General features: G+C 45.6%; 1 long non-coding RNA gene across 2 annotated transcripts in view; it reads right to left on the minus strand.

Annotated features, from left to right (window-relative positions):
* Positions 1-18,923, minus strand: part of LOC133761667 (uncharacterized) — a 123,317-nt gene extending 104,394 nt beyond the window's left edge. For both annotated transcript variants that reach the window (XR_009866201.1, XR_009866199.1), the window contains exon 1: positions 18,814-18,923. This is a non-coding gene — a long non-coding RNA (uncharacterized LOC133761667). The remainder of the gene's footprint in view (positions 1-18,813) is intronic.
* Between the last annotated feature and the right edge of the window lie 2,176 nt (positions 18,924-21,099).

Raw genomic sequence — 21,099 nt, forward strand, 5'->3', positions numbered from 1 at the left:
TCGTTCTACTAAACTAATTCTAACTACTCTCATGGTTTTATTGTGAATGAGCATAAATTTGTGTAAAAGCATTCCCTATTGTGTCTGGTACAGAGCTGGAATGGATCATCCAACAAGGATCTTAAGTGGAAAACACACCTGGCTCCTGGCTTCGGATCCATGCAACGCGCCAGCCATAGTGGTCACTTGGGGGGTGAACCAACGGAAAAAGGAAGACCTTTCTCTCTGTCTCTCTCTCTCACTGGCTAACTCTACCTGTCAAAAACAAAACAAAACAAAACAAAAAAACCACATGTACGATCCACATCAGCTCTTGGATTTGTTGAACAACAATAGCTACAATTTCTTCCTGTAACCTGTTACATACCCTAGGCCATAATAGTGTTGGGAGCCCCAGCCCCCCATCCAGAAAAAGCAAAGTGTTTCTATGAGTAGCACTTACCAACTTTCCTCATCTGTGAAATGGGAATTAGATTTAATGACCTCAAAATTCTGTCTTCATTAAAATTCTACCATCTATGACTACAATGTCCAGAACTACTGGGAGAAGTAATTTTTTTAAAAGAATTATTTTATTTTTTTGAAAGAGTTACAGACTGGTTCACTCCCCAGACGGCTGCAACGGCCGGAGCCGCGCTGATCCAAAGCCAGGAGCCAGGAGCCAGGAGCTTCCTCCGGGTCTCCCACGTGGGTGCAGGGGCCCAAGAACGTGGGCCATCTTCTACTGCTTTCCCAGGCCATAGCAGAGAGCTGAATTGGAAGAGAAGCAGCCAGGACTTGAACCAGCGCCAATATGGGATGCCAGCGCCAGCCCCTGGTAGAAGAAATTCTTAAGACAAGTGTTCCGTCAAGTTCCAAATTGTTACTGTAGGGTACTTAATACTAACTTGAAGTGTGGAAAAACATAAACTGTCATTAATTTAGAAGTTAGCACAGCAGATGTTGTGTTCTCCTAAACAAAAGCTATTAAATTGAAAGTATTTTTAGCTGACTCAGGATCTTTCAGAGTAATTTTAAAGTAGTTTTCACCTTTATAATTTCTGTACTTTAGCCAGTGGGTAGATAAGTAAAATGCTATTGCAAAAATGTGATTGCTATTAAAATAATAAAGCATATTACAAAAAAAGGCAACTAGAGAGAAGATAATATAGTTTTTCACTGAATTTGCCAGTTAACATTTTAAATTTTACTTTTCATAATTGTTTTCTTATACTCTAGTGTTTCAAAGTAACAACCTTTCACACTGTAGCAAGTTCAGGTCATGGCAAAATGACCAGTTATACTTCTCTCTCTCTCTCTCTCTCTGTGTGTGTCACACACACACAAGCACACACACAGAGTGCTGGATCACATTTTTGGCATAGATTATAGGAATGCCTCTTTGCTGCTGGTGGGGTTTTAATCTCATGGATTTCAACTTTGGTTAAAGCTAAAATATGCATTATCCAGACTTTATGCAGACATGGAATTGGTTTTCATTCACATTCTTTAGCGGCAGGAGAGCTGCAGAAATATGCACCTCACTCAGAGATGATACTGTTTTAGAAAAAAAAAAAAAAAAAAACAGGCTCTGTAACATTGCCCATAGTGCAGATTTTATGTTGAAAGAAAGCTTTATAGAGGCTGAAGTAGATGAGAAGAAATCACAGTAACTTTTACCCCTCACAAAAGCAACAAGGCAGAAGAGACAGCCAACAGTAGTACTTTGACTACTGGTAGAACATATGGATTCTAAAATATCCTTATATATTTGCAGAAACTGGGGAACAAAAATTTAAATATTTAAAATGAAGGGATGGATAAATAAATGTGGTATATCCAAATGCTGGAATGCTATACAAATATTAAATGTTTTCAAAAATATTCAGTAACGTGAGAAAATTACCATTGTCTATTACAGAGTGACAAAAATAGTACATAAAACTATAGATAGTAATTAGTGACTATATTTTTTTAAATATTATTTATCTGAGCCGGCGCCGCGGCTCAATAGGCTAATCTTCTGCCTTGCGGCGCTGGCACACTGGGTTCTAGTCCCGGTCGGGGCACCGGATTCTGTCCCGGTTGCCCCCCTTCCAGGCCAGCTCTCTGCTGTGGCCAGGGAGTGCAGTGGAGGATGGCCCAAGTGCTTGGGCCCTGCACCCCATGGGAGACCAGGAGAAGCACCTGGCTCCTGCCATTGGATCAGCGAGATGTGCCGGCCGCGGCGGCCATTGGAGGGTGAACCAACGGCAAAAGGAAGACCTTTCTCTCTGTCTCTCTCTCTCACTATCCACTCTGCCTGTCAAAAAATAAATAAATAAATAAAATAATTAAAAAATATTATTTATCTGAAAGGCAAAAAAAGACAGATTTCCCAACCAATGGTTTATTCCTGAAAGTCAGGGCTGGCTGGGCCAGGATGAAGCCAGGAGCTGAGAACTCAATCCAGGCCTCCCATGTGGGTGGTAGGGATCCAAGTACTTGAATCATCACCAGCTGTCTCCCAGGGATTATATTATCAGGAAGCTGAAATTGGGAGTGGAGCTGGGACTCAAACCCTGGCACTCCAGTATGGACATGGATGTCCCAAGGGACATTTTAACTGCTGTGCCAAACGCCAGCCCACAGTGACTATGTAGTTTAAATGTAGAAAGGAGATAGAGAGAAATATTAATATTGGTTTTTCTATAGTTGGTGGAATTACAGATGGCAGAACTTTTCTGTGGTTTTTAACATTTCTCTAGTTAATGTTTTTAGTTTAAAATTTCAAAATATTACTCTGAAAGAAAATAAAATATAATTTGATTACATAAAATCTGTATACACACACATTATTTGTGTAAATGAAAACTGTACCAAAAATACTGAGAAAGGCACTGTAATAGAATACTTCTCTAGACCCTCATTTTATATTGAGACCTTAATGGCAGTGAGACACCTGGAGAAAGGAATGTATTTTCATATTTTCTGAAAGGGCATGTATGGTTGGAAAAGCTAGAAGCTGTCCTTGATGTTCACATCTTCAGCTTCACTACAACCTGTAACTTTGAACATGTTAAATGAATGTATTGGTAGTTCAGGCTACAAAATGGTGATTACTTGGTACTTACTAAATATAGTTTTCTGGGGCCGGCGCTGTGCCTCACTTGGTTAATCCTCTGCCTGCGGTGCTGGCATCCCATATGGGCGCCAGGTTCTAGTCCTAGTTGCTCCTCTTCCAGTCCAACTCTCTGCTGTGGCCTGGGAAAGTAGAGGATGGCCCAAGTGCTTGGGCCCCTGCACTCGCATGGGAGACTAGGAGGAAACGCCTGGCTCCTGGCTTCAGAATGGCGCAGCACGTCGGCCGTAGTGGCCATTTGGGGGGCTTGCACCAACGGGAGGAAGACCTTTCTCTCTGTCTCTCTCTCTCTCTCTCTCTCTCACTGTCTATATCTCTACCTGTTAAAATAAATAAATAAATAAATAATATAGTTTTCAAAGAATAACTGAAGACATAGTTAAATTTATATTCCAACTATTTGTACATGTTTATATATTCTTTAAATTAAACAGAAAACATTAAAGGAATAATTCTCTGAGGAGAGCTAGGAATACAAGGTGTTCATGGTGTTTGCTTCAAATGAAATCCAGTCATTTGCAACAAAATGGAGGAATCTGGAAAACATCATGCTGAGTGAAATCAGCCAGTCCCAAAGGACAAATATCTTATGTTATCCTTGATTGGTGACAACTAACTGAGCACCTAAAAGGAAACCTGTTGAAGTGAACGGACACTATGAGAAACAGTGACTTGATCAGCCCTTGTCCTGACTGTTGATGAACAACTTAATACTTTATCCCTTTTAGTATTTTTTTTTTGTTTTACTTAATACCATTGGTTGAACTCTTTAATTAACACACAATTATTCTTAGGTGTTTAAATTTAACTGAAAAGTGATCCCCATTAAATATAAGAGTGGTAATAAGAAAGGAAGGAGATGTACAGTTCGGCACATGCTCAATCAGACTTACCCTTAATGGTAGAGTTAGAAATGTGCCAGGGGATTCCAATTCAGTCCCATCAAGGTGGCATGTACCAATGCCATATCACTAGTCCAATTCATAATTGATCATAATGATAGGATTAAGAGTCAAATGGATCACATATACAAGACTAGTGTCTGCTAATACTATCTGATAGAATTAAGGAGAGAACAATCCAACATGGGAAGCGGGATACACAGCAGACTCATAGAATGGCAGATGTCCTAAACAGCACTCTGGCCTCAGAATCAGCCCTTAAAGCATTCTGATCTGGCTAAAAAGCCCATGAGAGTATTTCAGGCATGGAAAGCCAAGACACTCTGGCAAAAAAAAAACAAAAAACAAAAAACAAAACAAAACAAAAAAAAAACTAAATGAAAGATCTCTGCCAGTGAGATCCCAATGGAAAGAACGGGCCATCAAAGAAGGAGGTGCCTTTCTCTGAAGGGAGGAGAGAACTCCACTTTGACTATGGCCTTGTCTAAATAAGATTGGAGTTGTCAAACTCAAGAGGCTTCTATAGCCTTGGCAGCTCATGACAAGAGCCTCGGCTGATTACTGACACCATAAACAAGAGTGTCAATTGTTAAATCAACAACAGGAGTCACTGTGCACTTAGTCCCCATGTAGGATCTCTGTCCTTAATGTGTTATACTATGTGAATTAATGGCATAACTAGTACTCAAACAGTACTTTACACTTTGTGTTTCTGTGTGGGTGTAAACTGTTGAAATCTTTACTTAGTATATACTAAATTGATCTTGATGTGAATGGAATGGGAGAGGGAGGGGGAGATGGGATGGTTGCAGGTGGGAAGGAGTTTATTGGGGGAAAAAGCAGCTATAATCTGAAAGCTGTACTTTGGAAATTTATATTTATTAAATAAAAGTTAAAAAAAACCTACACCCTCAAATCAAATGTTAATTTTGAACCTGACCAAAATAGTAGAATTTGTTTGCCATAAAGGTTTAAATATTGGGGCCGCCATCACTGTGGCACAGTGGATGAAGCTGAAGCTGCTGGCTGTGACGCTGACATCCTATATGAGCACCAGTTCCTGCCTGTTCCATTTCGGATCCAGCTCTCTGCTGACAGCCTGAGAAAAGCAAGAGAGGATGGCTCAAGTGCTTATGCTCCTGCCACCCACGCGGGAGACCTGGAAGAAGCACCTGGCTCCTAGCTTGGGCTTGGCCCTTGGTGTATGAACTAGTGATAGAAGATTCTCTCTCTCTCTCTCTCTCTCTCTCTCTCTCTCTTCTCCTTCTCTCTCTGTAACTCTGACTTTCAAATAATAATAATAAAATCTTAAAAAGCTTTAAATATTAAAAACCAAAATAAAAACTCTGAGTCTAAACTTAGATACTAATTTCAATTTTAAAAGGTAGTCCATAGAGTTTTCCTTGGATTTATTTTCAATGTAAAGAATGCAGAAAATTCAAAGAGAGTTTTTTTAACTTTTATTTAATAAATATAAATTTCTGAAGTACAGCCTTTGGATTATAGCGGCTTCCTCCGCCACCATAACCTCCCTCCTATCTGAAACCCTCCCATCTCCCGCTCCCTCTCCCATCCCATTCACATTAAGATTCATTTTCAATTATCTTTATATATAGAAGATTAATTTTGTATATACTAAGTAAAGATTTCAACAGTTTGCACCCACACAGAAACACAAAGTGTAAAGTACTGTTTCAGTACTAGTTATACTGTTAATTCACATAGTACAACACATTAAGGACAGAGAGCCTATATGGGGAGTAAGCGCACAGTGACTCCTATTGTTGACTTAACAACTGACACTCTTGTTTATGGTGTCAGTAATCACCCTAGGCTCTTGTCATGAGTTGCCAAGGCTATGGAAGTATGGAAGCCTTTTGAGTTTGACAACTCCGATCTTATTTAGACAAGGCCATAGTCAAAGTGGAAGTTCTCTCCTCCCTTCAGAGAAAGGTACCTCCTTCTTTGATGGTCCGTTCAAAGAGATTTAATATACATGTACAAGATGATGAAGTTTAAAAATGTTGATCTGGGATAGGTGTTGGTTAATTATAATGATTTAATACAATTTAGTTAAGTATTCTGACACAGCAAGCTTTCAGTATGTTAGCTGATGATAGAGATGGTTAGAGAAGGGATGTTTCAGTTAATTTACCAACTTCCTTGAACCTAAAAGTTAGCAGCTCTCTCACTAAGAGTTTAATGATATAGTAAAATATAAAAAAAACCTGAATCCACATCAGAGCACATGGATTTAATTCCCAGCTCCAGCTCCTGGCTAATGCACTTTGGGAGGCAGTGGTGATGGTGCAAGTATTTGGGTTCCTGCCGTTTGCATGGGAAGCCTGGGTTACATTCCTGGCTCCTGGCTCCGTCCCTGGCCCATCCCCACCCTTCTGGGCACTTGGGGAGTGAACCAGTGGATGGCGTCTGTTTTGGTTTCTCCTCTGCCTCACAAACAAAAATCAAAAAGAAAATGTTGGCCTTGTTCTAATTAAGGAAGTAATATGAAATTCTAAAACAGATTTACTCATAAAAAAGCTGACAGCAATATTCTCTGTAAGAAAGTAAGAAAATAACCACTTAATGGAAGTAGTACTTCATACAAGGCACATTATATACAGCCCATTGAAATTTTTTTGAAGTTTTAAACTTGAGAAAACATTTATGGTATTATTATGCAAAAAAGGCAGTGTATACAAGCAAGTAGTTTGTTTCATCAGCTTAACTGCACAGAAATATGACAACCATAAGTAGTAACTGTCTCTGAAGGAATTAGTGGTTATTCTTTTCCTTTTGAATTTTTAAAAAAATTGTAATTATTTATTTTCATTTCATTTGAAAGGCAGAAACAAACAGAACTTCCATCTGTTGGTTTGCTCCCCCAAATACTGGCAATAGCCAGGGCTAGGCCAGGCTGAAGTCAGGAGTCCAAACTCCAACTGGGTCTCCTGCATGGGTGGCAGGGACCCAAGTACTTAAGCCATCATCTGCTGTTTCCCAGGGTGTGCATTAGAAAAAAACTGGGTCAGAAGTGGAGGAACCTGGACCCAAACCAGGCACTCGGATATGGGGTGAGTGTGTTACAAGCAGTATCTTAACCACTGCACCAAATGCTTGCCCCCAGTTGTGTTTTCTTTATTGAAACATATTTTTAAATATTCTTCACTTAGCATGTACTACTTTTTATAATCAGAAAAAGAAATCTATTACAGTGTCCCCTCCTTTTTTGTAGGAGATATATTCTAAGGCCTCATGAATGCCTGAAACTATGGATTGTATTGCTATATATACTGTTTTTTTCTATACATATGTACCTATGGAAAAGTTAAATTTATAAATTAGGCACAGTAAGAGATTAACAACAGTAGCTGATAATAAAGTACAATATACTGCATGAAAATTTGTGAGAGTATGGTCTCTCCCAAAATATCTTATTGTGCTTTACTGACCTCGATTGACTGTGAGCAACTGAAACTACAGAAACAAAAGTGTGGAGAGTGGGAACTACTGTACTTGTGTACATCCCATTCTAGTGTCCCAATGGTTCGTTTGCAGTATCATCACATGAGAATAAATATGCTTGTATACATGCATCTATATTATGTGCACATATGTACACAAACATTGTTGACCAAGAGGAAAGTTTGATATTATTTAAGTCCAAATAAAGGAACTTTAGAAAACACTGATGTGTATCCTATAACATAAAATTATGATGGTTTCATACAGTTTACTAAGTATGCTGACATAGCAGGCTTTCAGTATGTCACTATGCCTCAATTAATTTACCAAGTTCCTGGAATCTGTACCAGTTACCAGTTCTCTCACCAAGAGGTTAATGATGTAGGATGATGCCACAAAGCTGTCCCCTTAGTTCGCATAATCACTTTGCAAACTATTATTTTATGCTTCAAAAAGAACAGTTTTTTTTCCAGTGGTAATTTTTGACAAATACAGAAGAGAAACACTTGTTTGTACCTTGTTTTTTGGGAGCCAGCTATAAACTTCATAAAAGATTCTGAGATTTTATATCATCAGTTAAAAAGTTTTGTGAAGGGTCCCTGCTCTGCACAGTGCTGTTGTCCCATGTGGGCACCGGTTCAAGTCCCGGCTGTTCCACTTCTGATCCAGCTCCCTGCTAATGTGCCTGGTAAAGCAGCAGAAGGTGGCTCAAGTCCTTGGGCTCCTGCACCTACATGGGAGATCTGGAAAAAGCTCCTGGCTCCTGGGTTTGGATTGGCACAGCTCTGCTATTGCGGCCATTTGGGAAGTGAACCAGCAGATGGAAGACCTCTCTCTTTGTCTCTACCTCTGTCTGTAACTCTTTCAAATAAATAAAAAATCAATCTTAAAAAAACCTCTATTTTAAAAAAAGTTTTATGGAAATAACTGATAATGACACCTACCTTATAGGGTTATATGTAGTGCCTAGCATAATAGTGCCCAGCTCATAAACATCCAGTAAATGGTGGCTATGACAACAATACGTAATATTAGTATGACTTCTTATCTGTTATATTTCTGCATGTAGCATGACCTAAAAATATATGAAGTGGAGTCCACTTAAAAGCATTACTCTGCCTTGGGTGATTACTGAAGTCATAAATAAAAGCGTGTCAATTGTTAAATCAACAACAGGAATCACTGTGCACTTGCTCCCCATGTAGGACCTCTGTCCTTAATGTGTTGTACTATGAGAATTAACAGTAAAACTAGTCTTCAAACAGTACTTTATATTTTGAATGTCTGTGTGGGTACAAACTGTTGAAATCTTTACTTAGTATAGAGTTGATCTTCTGTAAGAAAGATAATTAAAAATGAATCTTAATGAAGAATGGGATAGGAGAGGGAGTAGAGATGGGATGGTTTGGGTAAGAACTGCTATAATCTAAAAGTTGTACTTATGAAATTTATATTTATTTATTTTTTTACCATCTTTTTTTTTTTTTTTTGACAGGCAGAGTGGATAGTGAGAGAGAGAGAGAGAGACAGAGAGAAAGGTCTTCCTTTGCCATTGGTTCACCCTCCAATGGCCACCGCGGCTGGCGTGCTGTGGCCAGCGCACTGCGCTGATCCAAAGCCAGGAGCCAGGTGCTTATCCTGGTCTCCCATGGGGTGCAGGGCCCAAGCACTTGGGCCATCCTCCACTGCATTCCCGGGCCACAGCAGAGAGCTGGCCTGGAAGAGGGGCAAGCAGGACAGAATCCGGCACCCCAACCGGGACTAGAACCCGGTGTGCCGGCGCCACTAGGCGGAGAATTAGACTGTTGAGCCATGGCGCCGGCCTGAAATTTATATTTATTAAATAAAATATTTCTATAAAAAATTACTCGGGGCCAATCTTGTGGCATAAAGAGTTAGGCTGCCTCCTGCAATGCTGGCATCCCATATGGACACAGGTTCAAGTCCCAGTTGCTCCACTTAAATCCAGCTCCCTGCTAATGCGCCTTGTGTTTTCAAAGATCATATTCCTGTACTTATGCCCCCTCCCCTTTCTCCTCTGGGTCACCATACACTCCACATTCCCCTCCTATTGACAGAGCTTATAAGAGCCCCTTTAGACCAAAGCTCTTTGAAGACCGCCTGCACTTGCAGTCTCCACTTCCTTACCTGATGTTCTCTCTTCAGTCCATTGCAATTAAGATTATATCCACAGCACCAGGTAGATTGCTCTTATTGAGATCAACATCTACCTTCTGCCAGATCATTTTCTTCTTCCCAAATATTTGGGAGCCCCAGGCATATTCCTCACTCTGTTTTCTTGTCTATCCACATTCATTTCCCCATAGGTTAGTTCATCCAGACTCTTGGCTTTAAATATTTTCTGTGTTCTCAAGACTTTAATTTTGCTTTCTATCCCTGATGGCTCTACTGCGTTCCCTAACTCATACCCACCTGCTTTTGTAGCAACTCCCATTAGGTATAATAATGATCTCAAAGTTAGCACATTTAAAACAAATCCATTGAATTTGTTCTCCTCTACAATTTACTTTTCCCTAAGTTGTACCCCATGTTGGTAACTGCATAACTTTCTTGTAGTTGCTAATGACAAAACCCTAAAAATCATCCTTAATTCTGCTTTGTGCATTATTAAGCTGTTACCTCTCATTATTTCCATGTTTTGTGGTGCTGGGGCTGTGACCACCAATTATATTGCTATTCTACTACCTGAATTTCTGTTGTGTTCCATCAGTAAAGGGGAGTTAGAGGGAACCTAAGAATCAAGAAGAGGGAGAAAGAACATGTTCCTTCGTGTCAGCCTTCTGCACCTGTCAGTGTTGCCCCAATTCTCCAGGAACCAGACCACACATAAGCTGCTGGGTTACCAGCAGCAAGTGGGCAGCAGCTCCTCCTCTGGGGTGGGGGTTCCAGCTCTGCCCAGTCCCTCCTAGCTTCTGAGTTAAAGTTATCCTGTCACCTTCGTATACCCTTGTTGCTAATTTGGTCCTGTAATACCTGTTTGTCCAATTCCTTATACTCAATGATTGCTCTTGAAATACTCAGCAGCAGCCAGAGGGGCTCCTTTAAAGCATAAACTGTTGGGGACAGCACTGTTTGTAGCAAGTAAAGCTGCCACCTGCAGTGCCAAAATCCCATATGGCCGGTTCGAGTCCTAGCTGCTCCACTTCCCATCCTGCACTTTGATATGGCCTAGGAAAGCAATAGAAGACGGCTCAGGTCCTTGGGCCCCTGCACCTGCATGGGAGACCTGGAAGCAGCTTCTGGCTCCTGGCTTTATATCGGTGCAGCACTGGCCATTGTGGCCATTTGGGGAGTGAACCAGCAGATGGAAGACCTCTCTCTCTCTCTCTCTCTCTCTCTCTCTCTGCTTCTGCCTCTCTGTAACTCTGCCTTTCAAGTAAATAAATAATTTTTTTTAAAGTGTAAACTATCTGTCTGCCCCTCATCACACTTAAAATTCAGAGTCTTCACTAGGGTTTGGTACTCCTTTTATGCTCCAGCCTACCCACTTCTCCGGACTCATCTCCTACCCTTTCCTCCTTCCTCATCTGGCTCTAGTCACTCTGTCTTGAACACATTGCGTCCCCCACCTTAAGGCCTTTGCAGGTGTTCTATCTATTACCTAGGTCTTTGCCTAGTGTACTGCCTCACTTCATGCAGGCCTCTATCTAAAATGCACAATCCCTTCCTCTCTCCACCCCATTTTATTACTCAGGTTTCTTCCTAGTATTTGCACTGCTGACATTCTGCCAGAAGTTTATTTCTTCCTCCCCTATTCTCCACTAAAATGTAAGATACTTGAAAGTAGGAATTTGATCATTTTCACCAGTGAGGCCCAGTATATATAGTAGTCAGTGAATTCCGTTAATACATGAATTTATTAAATTACAAAACTAGCTAAATTTTCAGTGAATACAGAAGGAAAGAGCAAAGTAATTGCAAAGAAGATAATAAAGTGAAATAAAGATGATATAATATAGGCTTACTTATTGCCCCGAGTACATGAAAAGCACTTAAAGTTGTTAGAAAAGAGATTCCTACCGAATATGAAAAAATAGGATCTATAGAATAAAATGAACATATAATATTCAAGGGTGCCGTGGCATAGCAGGTAAAGCCGCTGCCTGCAGTGCCGCCATCCCATATGGGCGCCAGTTCGAATCACAGCTGCTCCACTTCCGATCCAGCTCTCTGCTATGGCCTAGGAAAGCAGTAGAAGATGGTCCAAGTCTTTGGGCCCCTACACCTGTGTGGGAGACCCGGAGGAAGCTCCAAGCTTTGGCTTTGGATCAGCACAGCTCTGGGCCTTGCGGCCATCTGGGGAGTGAACCAGGGTATAGAAGACCTTTCTGTTTCACCCTCTCTCTGTCTGTAACTCTACCTCTCACTAAATAAATAAAACCTCTAAAAATTTTTCAATATTGAAGCATATCCCAGGTAAGCTATTGACAAAGAATGAAAGGAAAATTTTTCAGCTCTTTAAACGAAAAACTAAGTCTTAACAAGAGGGAGGAAGTCATGCTAGCATTGCAGTTCCTCTAAGTAACACTCAAGCCTAAAAGCAAAGGAAAAATGAGTTTTTAAAGCACACTCAGCATGACCCACAACTATTATATCTAAACAAGTGCCTTTCTGGGATTAAGGAAAAAGGCAAATATAGTATCCATGGGTCCATACAGGAAGAAAAATAGTGAAGAGCAGATGACTAAATGAAGAATCAAAATTAGTAACTTGGTATGGAGAGCCAAGTCATGTCACAGCACAAGCAAATAACCATGTTGTGCATACAGACCACAACTGAATGACCCCAACAAATGAAGGGCACCACACAGAAACATTAAGCTTGACTTTGTAAAAGTAATGACATAACCAGTAAAAACACATGTTTCATAAGAGTCTGTTGCCATTTTTGAATTTGAAACATATAGATTAAAAAGTCTCCAAAGTCTTAATTTTTAAAACCTCAGGGATTTTAGGAAATTGTTGCAAGGAAACATTTCCAAAAAGTTCAGCAGGACCTTCAGTTTTTCTTCCACTAAATTCCACCCATGAAGTTTTGCTCATATTTTCATATTAACAGCTTTACTACCTCAGGGACTTACAATTCTTTGCCTTTCTATTATGCTTCACACAAGGCCTTGCACAGATGTTGAAGAAATGTATATATTTTTATATTTTCTTTATCAATATTTACTTTAAAATATATTGCATTTTGAAGACGGAAAAGTAAAAAAAAAATACACAAAGAAGGATCTGATTTTTTTGTGAAACAATAAAAAATACTGTATTGAGTTCTTAATGTATTAGTAAACAGCATTACTGTTAGCAAGGTCACGTTTTCTTTCTTGAATTCATTTACCAGTGTGCTAGTTTCATGACAGCATTTTCTAAAATGCTACTAAATTCTTAGTTTGTGAAATTTAAACAAATTCTCTAGGTAACTAACACAAATAATTTCCTCAACCTAGCCTTCCTTTGAGGTGTCTAGAGACACACTGGCCCACTTCCAGCTTCCTTCCACGCTATCACTGCCCTGGAGTCATTCTATAGATGGGATAATGAGCGCGCTGGCATACAGAGAAACAGCATCTGTAAAGCTCTGTGGCACAGTGTGGCTCCAGTTGTTCCTCCTTCAGAACTGCATTACGTAATCTAAAAGTGTTTACTTAAGCTCCTTTGGGCTGCCTCCATGGTAGCTATGAAGTCACAGAGAACTGAGAACAGTTTGGGGCCTGATAACAAAGTCGGTTATTTTAATGGGAATGCTGTGTCCATTTTGTTTTATCATTGCTGAGTAAGAAACTTTAAAAATTAAGACAGACTTTCTTCATTTTATTTTTTAGATGCTACTTCAAAAATCATTAAGTAATACACACAAAAAAACAAAAGGTTCATAAACTTATATTTGTTCTTTGTTTGCATGTACTTAAAAGCCTGTGTTCTGGTTTGAATTTAGAGTGTGCTTTTGACTCAACATAAAGAATTTTGCAAAATTACCAAGATGTATAGAGGTATTAGACAGCCTTTAGGAACATATGAATTATTAAAATGGCCTAAGTACTATCTCCATCATAAAGGAAGCATATTTTGTTTTCTTAAGAGAACATTAAAGGTGTATAAATATCAGGTTAAGGAGAATTTCAAAAGATGCTAGGTTATAAAAAAAGATTATTTAACCTTTTTTTGATTGTGGAAATCAGTATTTTCAGTCCTCAGAGGGATAGCTGTTGAGCACTTTTATCAACCAAATAACTATGTGTGTTGGTTTTAAAGAAAAATAATACATATATGCATTATAAAAGTGGGAGAAGCATGATTTTGTAATTATAATAATTGTGTGTTATACTACTTTCAAGGGAAACATGCAAATTGTTATAAAATACCTAAAATCTTAACTGTCCCTTTAGAATGACTTTGATGAATAAATCTGAAATATGAGTAAAATCAATATTCTGACTGCTAAAAGCATATAGTCATTTTTTAGAAATGTAATTTTATTATGTATAAAGTTACTTATCGGAATAATGTCTGTAATATTTTCCTTTTTGACTTTAAGAAGGGCAGATATTATGCCACTAAAGCCTTGTGAGTCCAAAGTCCTAGACAATTCAAGGAGGGGGGAGAAGAGCTTTGGGAACTGATCACTGCCACTCTGTGGGGGCCCCACCTAGCTCAGGAGAGAGGTGGACCTATACAAGGAGGTCCAAGCTGCAGGGAATGAATGCGCATGAGAAGGAAGAAGGTGGGGACATGATGAGACAAACTGCCTACTCAGATGGCTCAGAATTAGCTTTGCTGGACATTTAAATGTTTGGAGTTTTATGTTAATTTCTTTTTTCTTAAAAAAAAAAAGATTTATTTATTTGTGAGGCACAGTTACAGAGAAGCGGAGAGACAGAGGTCTTCCTTCTGCTGGTTCACTCCCCAAGTAGCCACAATGGCTGGAGCTGGGCAGATCCGAAGCCAGGAGCCTCTTCCTGGTCTCCCACGTGGGTGCTTGGGCCCCTGCACCCATGTGGGAAACCCGGAAGAAGCTCCTGTGTTTGAATTGGCCCACCTCCAGTCATTGCAGCCATTTGGGGAGTGAATCAGTGGATGTAAGACCTTTCCCTCTGTCTCTCCCTCTCTCTGTCTCTAACTCTCTCTCAAATCAGTAAATAAAATCTTCTATCATCCACTGCTTTCCCAGGTGCATTAGCAAGGAGCTAGATCTGAAGCGGAGCAGCTGGGACACTAACAGTTCCCCACACGGGATGCCAGTGCTGCAGGCGGTAGCTTAACCCTTTAAGTCAAGGCCAGCCCCTATGCTAATTTCTAATATCAAAAGAGGATATTTACTTAGCTTCATACATTTAAACACTTTTAATGTACACTGTATTATTTATAAATCTATTAAACTGTATGTGGTGATTGTAAACATATTGCAGATTCTTTGATGCTTCTCATATTAAAAGCTTGATTCTGATTCCCTTCCCTAGAATATATATATATTGCCTTAGTAATTTGCTTTTAATAAATAGAATGTGATATGATGCTGCATGACTTCTAAGCCTAGGTCTTCAAAAGTGATAAGGCTTCCACCTGGCTGTCAGTCTTGGGACCCTTGAGGAATCCCAGGCCTCACAGAAAGGCCGGGTTGTTCTGGCTGATAGCCTCAACTAAGGTCCCAGCCATCAGTCAGTATTAATCGCTAGACAAGCCAAGTGGACAAGCCTTCAGATGATGCCAGCCCTCAGCCTTTGAGCTGCTCCAGCTGACGCCAAATGGATTAGAAAGGAGCAGGGCTCCCCACTGAGCCCTGTCCACATTGCATATTCATGAGCAAAGTAATGTTGCTTTACCCTAATAAATTTTGGGGTGTCGTTATGTATTTGAGTCCCTGCTTCCGACAAATCTCTCTCTCTTGTTGCCTTTAACTGGTAGGAAGGAGATCACCCTTTCCCTTCACTATTCCTCATTTCCTGAGCCAGACTGCCACTTTTGCACCTCCCAGGACTCACTGTTGGAGGTTAAGTGTGGTTTTGAAGTGCCATAGGAGCAAAAAACATCTCTCAGGGACCCACTCTATCCTCTGTTTTCCTTGAAGGCTTAGGGGCTTAGTAGGGGAAAAAGAAAGTTGCTTTCTTCCATTTCTCCTTTTCTTCTTCCCTGTTTTCAGTAGTTTCAAAAATAAGGGGGAACAATGCTGAATCCTCTCCTGCCCTCATTGCCCTTCAGAATTCAAATCTTTGGAAGGGTAATTATGCTGTGTAACAGCACAGTTTTTGCAGTATCATAAAGGGACCAAAGTAGCAACAGGTTTCCACCCACTATTGGGGGAGCAGAATCGACTCAGCAGAAGTATTTGCTAAAGACACTTCCCTGTCTTTACATCACTATCATTTAAGAATCCTCCTGTCCCTCCTCTTCCCCTAACCGTGGGTGTCCCCGGAGTTCCTGTCTCAGATCTCTTCTCACTTTATTTTCTGCCTGGTCTGTCTCAGACACTTCCTTGACTGGCTACTACTGGACTTGTAACCCTCCTGGGATGGCTGTCTGATACCTCAGATTCTGCAGGAACAAAACAGAGTTCCTCCTCCTGGACCTGAGGATCACTCCTCCTCTAGTCCTCTCTCTACCCCAGAAGCCTGTATGCCCCTTGTCCTGGCTGTCCCAGGCCAGTTTCCCCATGCCACTGATTCTCTCACTACTTTTCCCCCTAACCCTACTGCCCCCAGGGGGTACTCAGCACCGGTGCAAGCTGATTTTCACTTAGGTCACAGGCTGTCTTACATCCCATCTTCAAGTCTCCCAGGACCCCGACCAATGAATGGACTCTGCAAGCTGCACACCTGACCACCTCATTTTCACTAAAAAAATCCTTTCCTAGGAATTTACTCTGAAAGCAGAGTAAGTCTCCCTGAAATAGTATGCGTTAATATATATCTGTAAGCACATTTTTTATGCAGAGAGCCCGTTGCTTTTCTCCCCCTCAAAGGGCTATGCGTCCCCCAAAGGTCTAAAAAAAAAAAAAGTGTAGGTCTCAGGCGAAAATCCAAATTCCTCAGCATGATATGCATGATCCGGCCATCTGTCCAGCACCGCACGGGGCACCCGAACTGAACTGGCCGCTGTTGTTGACTGCAGACCGGCATACAGTTCGTTTGCTCGGCTTTGATGCCCTTTCCCTTCTTCATAACCGGCCTCACCGCCACCATCCAGGAACCACCTTCTTTCTTTCAAAAGGACACATCTCAGGTGACCCTACCTACGGAAAGCTGCACAGGCTGAGCCGCTGAGTGTGAACCCTTGCCTCTGTGCAGCCAACCACACAGCCGCTCCAGGATTTCCACACCGGGGATAGGAGGAAGCGGGAGGGGGAGAGGAGAAAAGAATGAAAGCCATAAAGCCAAAACAAGCAACGGCTAATCAGTGTTTGTCAAGCACTTACACACCGTTGAAGACCCGCAGGGCTGTAATGTAATGATTTCTTGGGAGGGAGAAACTGGGTGGTAAACACGTAATTTATAATCCCCAGATATCTGATGAGAGATAAATGCCACACACACCGTCTTGTAACAGAACATTTGTGTAGGAACTTTCAACACCATCCAGCTTTCCTTTATTTCCGACCTAGCCATGGTGTCATATACTTAACAAATCTTGTAACTAATAAACAACACAGGTCTGAGAGTCTGCAGTCTATTAAGACTGCCGAATATTTTACCTGAATTACTACTTCTGGTTTACACACCACCATCCAAGAAAAAAAGTCTCTGGTCACTATGTGTCCCAAAATTCTCCATCTACTCCGGAAAACGTCCCAACTTTTTAAGATAAGCTGTATTTAACCAGTCTGCTCCTTGAGACCTGCTACGCCTTACAGCACAGGTTCCAGGTTCTAAGAGTCGCATCTTTTTTCCTTTCCAAAATTAAGTCTTTAGTTGTTGCCTCCTGACAGAGCTCTGTGCCATCCCCGGGGCGCACGGATCCGGGCGAAGTCTCGCCCCACTCTTAACGCATCTACCTATAAATAGCGCTCACCGCGCTGAGTCACCAAAACCCCTAGTTTCTCCAAATAGCTCCTAACGACTGCTGGAATCGCGTCCCTACGAGCGGCGACCGCCGCCGACACACAGCCGCCAGGCCGGAGCCGGCGCCGCGGCCCCCCAGCCCCGCCGCAAGTCCGCGACGTCGGAGCTCGCGCGCGCCGACGGCGCTCTCGGGAGGCGCGGCCGGGCCGGCGGCCGGACTTGGCCTCGACCGCCCGGGCCCGCCCCGCCCCCTTCCGCGCGGGGAGCCGCGGGGGGCCGCACCGGCCTCCGCCCAGCGCCGCCCGCTGACACAATGGGGAGCGCCGGGAAAGGCGGCCGCAGCTCCCGCTTAGGGCACTGGCCGGGGGCTCAGGGAAGCTGCATAAGCGGTCGGGGGCCGGAGCAGCAAGGGAGAAGCCCCTCTCCCTTCTCCCACACCGCCAAGCAGTGGCCGCCAACAGGACCAGGGGCGAGGGCAGCGGCAATGGGGGAGGGAGCGGAAGTGCCACCCCCGGCAGCCAAGGGTGGTGACGTCACCCCTGCAGCCAGCCTGTAGCGGGGGCGTCTGCCCGTCACGTGACCAGGCCCCCACGCCCCGCCGAATCCCGCGCGCGCGCTCCCTCCCCCAGGCGCGACTCCCACCTCTCCCCCGCCCCCTCTCCCCAACTTTCGCCCTCCCGGCTTCAGCGCCGCTGTCAACAGCGCCAGCTCCGCCCCCTCCCCCGCGCCCAGTGTAACCGCCACGGCTGCGCGGCGGGCGCTGGCGCTCGGGTCCTGGGCTCCGGGAGCCCGGCGCGCCCCGGGTCCCACCCTGCCCCCCAGCCCCGGCGTGCGGGGTTGCGTGGGCTCCGGAGCCGGGGGGGGGGTGGGGGCGCGGTGTCGTGCGGCAACCGCGCGTCTCTGCTCAGTCCTCCCACGGCCGCGGAGGACGAGGCGGGCACGTCAGGTCCGCGCTCGGCGGCTCCCGGCCCTGACACGTCGCCGCCGGGGGTCGGTCCCGGCGGGAGAGGCCGCCGGGGGGCCCCCTCCGAGCCCCGCCCGGAGCTCGCGCCGCCGCGCTCCCCGCCGCCTGGGCGGCGCGCGCCAGTCCTGCCTGGCCTCGCCTGCGGCCGCGGCGCGGGCAGCGGCGTCCCGACCGGGGGCTGGGGGCGGCCCGCCTCCTACAGCCCCCTCGGCCACCCCCGCCGCGGGCTCCTGGGGGCTGCAGTTCGGTGGCTGTCGCTGCTGCGCCTCATTCTATTTTATCCCTCAGTTCGCGTCTAAAAGTGGAGGCTTGGGGGAGGGAAAAAAAAAAACACAAACCCCAGTGTGGAAAGGGGCGGCACAGACTGACCTGTCAACGGCGCAGGAGGAAGACCCCCGGTCGGCGCGAGCTCTCGAGCCCGCGCAGGGACCGGAGCCCTGGGCTCGCGCGGAGCGACGCGGCGGCAGCTGCGCCTCAGCCAGGTGTCCCCGCTCCGCAGGGCCCGCTCCGCCGCCGCGCCCGCCCCCTCCCCCGGCGCCGCGCTCCCCGCCCCATCGCTGGGGACCAGGGAACCCCCCAGCTCGATTTTTTGTGCAGTTTCAGCAAAGCTCCGAGGAAGTTGGTCCTTTTGTTCCACTATTTATAGATTGCGTCAACATTGCGAAAAGGAGAAGGCGGAGCGGCGGCCCCTCCTCCTCCCCCCACCGGCTCCTGGGAGAGAAAAGCCCCAGCACACGACCTAAGTACACAGCGCGCCAGCCGCCCGCCCCCGGCCGCCTGCTCGCCGCTTCCCCCTCCTCCTAGCTTGGGCCCGAGCGCTGCCAACCCCGTCACGTGCCCTCCCGGGAAAACCAGCTCCCCGGGGCTCCGCGCCGCCCGCCAAGCTCCGTGGCGGAGGCCTCGCCCAGCTGCGCGCCCGGCTCGTGGGCTCGGGCCGCGGCCCAGGCGTCACGCACAGCGTGGGCACCTACTCCCTCGCCACCCGGCGGGGATCTCCGGTTGGGAGCGCTCCCGAGCGTCCCGAGTTTCCATCTCCCTTCTCCCCTTCAGCCCCAGGAGCGCCACCGCCCTGCTCGCGATGTGCGCGCGCGTCCGGGCCTCGCCTCGGGAGCCTGGGACCCGACAAATCCCTGTGCCCTTCTCGAGGCAGCTCGCGCGGGCGTTAAGGTGCTAGCCCGCTCCCGCCCGCAAGGCTGGCGGAGGGCGCAAACACGGGGGATTCGGGGGTGGCTCGCAGCGGGTCCCTAGCCGGCGGGCGGCGCGCGGGAAGCACGGTGCGGGCGTCCCAAGCGCTGGAGACGCTCGGCTTCCTCCGCAGGTGCAGCAAGGCGTTGCGCGAATTCCTCCGAGGGCCGGGGACCAAAGAATTTGCAGACCCCAGCCGCGGTGGGGCGGGGTGTGGGGGAGGAATATAGTGCGTGAGGTGTTACTGAAAGTTAAATCTGTGACAAAAACGTTCGAACTTTCCTTCAAAACCTGGTGACGAAACGATAGGGCCCGCCATACCCCAAAATGAAACTGAGCTCCCTGCCGGCCTAAAGCCCGGTTCCTGAGCTCGATGTAAACAAGGAGGGCGGTAAACACGAGAGGAAGGCCTTCCCATACCAAGTGCAAGTTAGCCAGTCTGTGTGTAATTAACCTTGGCAGCTTCCGGTCCTTCCCCTAACTGTTCCAGGTCGCAGTTTGACTTTGCGGAGTTGGAATAAAATAACGTAGCCCACCAGATCACTGGTGGAGAAAACGCGGGGCAGAGCTGGAACGAGGGCAGGAAACGCGTCGGACCTTTCTGGGCAGCTGGACACTGGTAAACAGTCTGGAAGTGTTCTGTTATTCTTTCAAGTGGTTTAGGGAAACTTTCCGCGCACTCACCCACAGTCGGGCCAAGTGCAGGCCGGGGGACTCTGCGAGGGCCCGCGCACCTCGGACCGGGCTCGTCCAAACCTGAGGGCGTTTTCGCCCGGACCGGACAGGGCGGCAAAGTTGACCTCTGGTATTTGGTGAAACCTTTCCAGCCTCGTCGCCTACCCCCCCCCCCCGCGCCCCCGACCTCCCATCCCCACCCCTTTTAAGGGAGAGACCTTCTGTGAGGAGTTCATCAAGCAAGCCATGTGTGGTGCGAGATGAAGTCGAACGGACCTGGGCAGCGGCTGCCGGATTTCCAAAGCCCGGAGCTGGGTCGACCCGCAACAAACCGGACGGCGCTTTGGTCCGCCACACCTGACGGTGCTCAGAGCCTGGTGTGGGAGCAGCCTCTTTCTCCCCCAGTGACCTTCCAATTTAGCGAAAGGCCCCAGCCACCCCATCAGCCCATCCGCTTCGCCCTGCCGTCTGTGTTTGAAAGACGCACTCCTCCTAAGAAGGCGAATTCGTTTCCGCGCCACTTCTGTGGAATCAGTGTGCCTACAAACCACTTTGCAGGGCTTGAGGAAAGTAAGGCAGGGCCTCCGGGCCCTTTTCAAGGGGGAGAGATGCCCAGGCCTCGGCCTCGGCCTCCGTTCCCCTGCCCTAGCTTCGGGCCAAGTCACGGTGTCGCCGCTGCTCTGTCAGAACACGCGCTTTTCGCCCCCACTTGGTTCTTGCGCAGCCTTCCCAGCTGCGGGGAGGAGGGAGCGAAACCAAAACGAAAGCACCCGGGGCTCATCAGTCGTAGCGGCT

The sequence above is a fragment of the Lepus europaeus genome, chromosome 6 (assembly GCF_033115175.1).
Source record: "Lepus europaeus isolate LE1 chromosome 6, mLepTim1.pri, whole genome shotgun sequence".
Classification (NCBI taxonomy): domain Eukaryota; kingdom Metazoa; phylum Chordata; class Mammalia; order Lagomorpha; family Leporidae; genus Lepus; species Lepus europaeus.